The 3,753-nt window shown below is 37.9% G+C and overlaps 1 pseudogene; it reads left to right on the top strand.

Annotated features, from left to right (window-relative positions):
• Positions 1 to 712: 712 nt before the first annotated feature.
• Positions 713 to 3,434, top strand: LOC143668544 (cullin-2-like; annotated as a pseudogene).
• Positions 3,435 to 3,753: the final 319 nt, after the last annotated feature.

The following is a 3,753-nucleotide window of genomic DNA, read 5'->3' as shown; positions in this document are numbered from 1 at the left end:
CTGACCTACATACTTCTCTGACCTCATCTGCCCCTGCTTCTCTGCTCCAGCCACACTCACCTCCTTAGTGCTCCTCAAATATACCAAGCCTGCTTCTGCACCAGAGCTTTGCTAAGAGTCTCCTGCTCTCTAGAATTCTCTTCACCAAGAAATCTGCAGATAGCATTTAAGTGAAATATACATAACCTGAATTCAATCAGGAAGAAGCATCAGAGAATTCCAAACTGGTGGACATTCTATAAAACAATTGGCCACTTGTCTTCAAAAAATGTAAATAACACAAAAGACAAAGAAAGTCTGAGGAACTGTTCCAGATAAAGAAGTCTGAAGAGACAAGACAACTAAATACAAGGCAGGATCTTAGGATGGATCCTTTAATAGAAAAAAATGTTTCTGTAGAGTACATTATTGAAATAATTGGTGAAATCAGAGCATGGACTGTAGATTAGATAAAAGTATTGTTTCAGTATAAGAGAAATATTTGTTCTTCAGGAAAAACACAGTGGTGTCTCATGGAACACAAAGGCTTGATATAGACAGTAATGGCAATGCTGTGAGCTGGGGAAACGTGAGCTGACAGCTGCCGCCACCACTGCAGTCATCCACCTTCATTGCTGGGGCTTTGCCCTTCACTCCTTTGGGTTGCCTCCCTCTCCCCTTCTCCCTGCCCCTTGTCCCACTTCTCAGAAGATTTCAACACTAAACTTGCACAATGTCTTTGAAACCAAGAGTAGTAGATTTTGATGAAACATGGAATAAACCTTTAACGACAATCAAAGCAGCTGTCATGTTGGAATACGTCAAATGAGCAGCATGGAATGATCACTTCTCAGATATATATGCTTTATGTGTGGCCTATCCTGAACCCCTTGGAGAAAGACTTTATACAGAAACTAAATTTTTTTTGGAAAATCACATACACCATTCGCACAAGAGAGTTCTAGAAGCTGAAGAACAAGTACTTGTTATGTATCATCGATATTGGGAAGAGTATAACAAAGGTGCAGACCATAAGGACTGCTTATAATGGTATCTCAGCACAGTTTATTAAAAAGATTAAATTGACAGAAGCTGACCTTCAGCATGGTTATGGTGGTGTAGCTATGAATGAACAACTTATGGAAACAGGAGAGCTAGCATTGGGTATGTAGAGGACACTGATGGTTGAACCACTTCAGACTATCCTTATTTGAATGTTGCTCCATGAAATAAAAAATTATCATAGTGGAGAAGACCCAAACCAGAAAGCAATCCATGAGGTTATTAACTTCTTTGTTCATGTTGAACAGTATCAGAAAAAAAATTCCCCTTAAAGTTTTATCAGGAAATCTTTGAGTCTCCCTTTCTAACTGAAACAGGAGAGTATTACAAACAAGAAGCTTCAAATTTATTACAAGAATCAAGCTGTTCACAGTATATGGAAAACATTCTAGGTAGGTTAAAAGGTGAAGAAATTCGATGTCGAAAATACTTACATCCAAGTTCATATACTAAAGTGATTCATGAAGGTCAGCAAAGAATGGTAGCAGACCACTTACTGTTCTTTTTTTTTTTTTCTTTCTGGCCATTGTTTTTAATTTATGAGGTCAAGTTGAACACAAAAGAAGACTGTTAACACTGGAACACAGAAATAAGCTTCTGAGTGGAATTCTTATTTCAAAACAATACAAACCTACTTGAGGTCTTTCCCACTACGGGGCAGGGGTGGGGTGCAGTGGGGGAAGTTGGGGTGGAAAGGTAATTTTTATAACTGGGGTTGGTAAAGGAATGAAATGAACAAATAGGAACAAAGTTTTTTACATATAAACAGAGAACACAACGCAGACCCCACCGTGCTGTTACCAACAAACCTTCACATGAGGCAGTTAATCTGCACTTGTACTTGGCTGTGGCTGTTCCTGTTCTTGCTGCTGCTCTCTTGGCTGCTGCTGCTTCTTCTGTTTAGAGATGCCTGCCCACTTACTGTTCTTGTATGCAGAATGTCATATCATTCGACAAGAGAAAAAAGATGACATGGCAAATATGTGTGTCTCACTTCATGCTATGTCCACATTGTTACCTCATATGATTCAGGAGCTGCAAAATCATACCTATGATGAGGGCCTTAGAGCAACCAGTACTCTTACTCAGGAAAACATGCCAACCCTATTTGTGGAGTCAGTTTTGGAAATACATGGTAAATTTTTTCAATTTATCAACACTGTTTTGAATGGTGATCAGCACTTTATGAGTGCATTGGATAAGACTCCTAAGTCCGTAGTAAATTACAGAGAACCCAAGTCTGTTGCAAAGCACCTGAACTGCTTGCTAAGTACTGTGACAACTTATTAAAGAAATCAGCAAAAGGGATGACTGAGAATGAAGTAGAGGACAAACGCACGAGCTTCATTACTGTTTTTAAATATATTGATGATAAAGACATGTTTCAAAAGTTCTACACAAGAATGCTGGCAAAATGTTTAATTCAAAGCTTATCTATGTCTCTGGATTCTAAAGAAGCCATGATCAATAAATGAAAGCAAGCTTGTGGTTATGAGTTTACCAGCAAGCTACATCGGATGTACACAGATATGAGTGTCAGTGCTGATCTCAACAATAAGTTCAACAATTTTGTCAAAAACCAAGATACAGTAATAGATTTGGAAATTAGTTTTCAAATATATGTTCTACAGGCCGGTGCATGGCCTCATACTCAGCCTACTTCATCTACATTTGCAATTCCTCAGGAATTGGAAAAAAGTGTACAGATGTTCGAATTATTTCACAGCCAGCATTTCAGTGGAAGGAAACTTGCATGGTTACATTATCTTTGTAAAGGTGAAGTAGAAATGAACTATTTGGGCAAACCATATGTAACCATGGTTACTACATACCAGATAGCAGATCTTCTTGCATTTAACAACAGTGAAACTGTCACCTGTAAAGAGCTCCCAGACAGCACCCAAATGGATGAAAAAGAACTGACAAAAACAATCAAGTCATTACTTGATGTAAATATGACTAACCATGATTCAGAAAAGGAAGACATTGAGGCAAAATCTTCATTTTCATTAAATATGAACTTCAGCAGTAAAAGAACAAAATTTAAAATTATGACATCAATTCAGACAGACACACCACAGGAAATGGAGCAGACTAAAAGTACTGTAGATGAGGACTGGAAAATGTACCTCCAAGCTGCTATAAATTCGTATCATGAAAGTACGAAAAGTGCTTCGGCATAATGCATTTATTCAAGAGGTGATTGGTCAGTCAAGAGCCAGGTTTAATCCAGTAGCAGCATGATTAAGAAGTGTATTGAAGTTCTGATAGACAATCAACACATCGAACGCAGCCAAACGTCAGCAGATGAATCCAAGTGTGAGTGTAAAAAGATCATTGCCATCACCATTTGGTGTGTTCCTGTGAGAAAAAGCAGGCCTGTGCCTCCATAATTTGGTTATTTAGCAGCCTGTTTTTCTGCTGTTTACAATATCACCAGTGCCATGTCACGAGCATCAAAGAAAATGCCTCTGGGTAATTTTAAGCTCATGTCATTATGACATTTCTTAGAACTTTATTAAAAGGATGAGTGAAGTATTGCTGAAATGTGGAAATTTGGTTGGGTACCATGCTTTTTCTCCCCCTCATGTTTGTAGTTGATGTGTTTTATGTTTCTTTTTAGTGTACCTTAAAGGACAAAAATTTAAAAACCTTAATATTGTAGTATGACAGATAACCTAATCATTGTATCTACATTAAAACGACAAACAT

Source organism: Tamandua tetradactyla, chromosome 24, assembly GCF_023851605.1.
Source record: "Tamandua tetradactyla isolate mTamTet1 chromosome 24, mTamTet1.pri, whole genome shotgun sequence".
Taxonomy (NCBI): Eukaryota; Metazoa; Chordata; class Mammalia; order Pilosa; family Myrmecophagidae; genus Tamandua; species Tamandua tetradactyla.
Note: the sequence above shows the minus strand (reverse complement) of the source record. Positions and strands in the feature narration are given on the sequence as shown.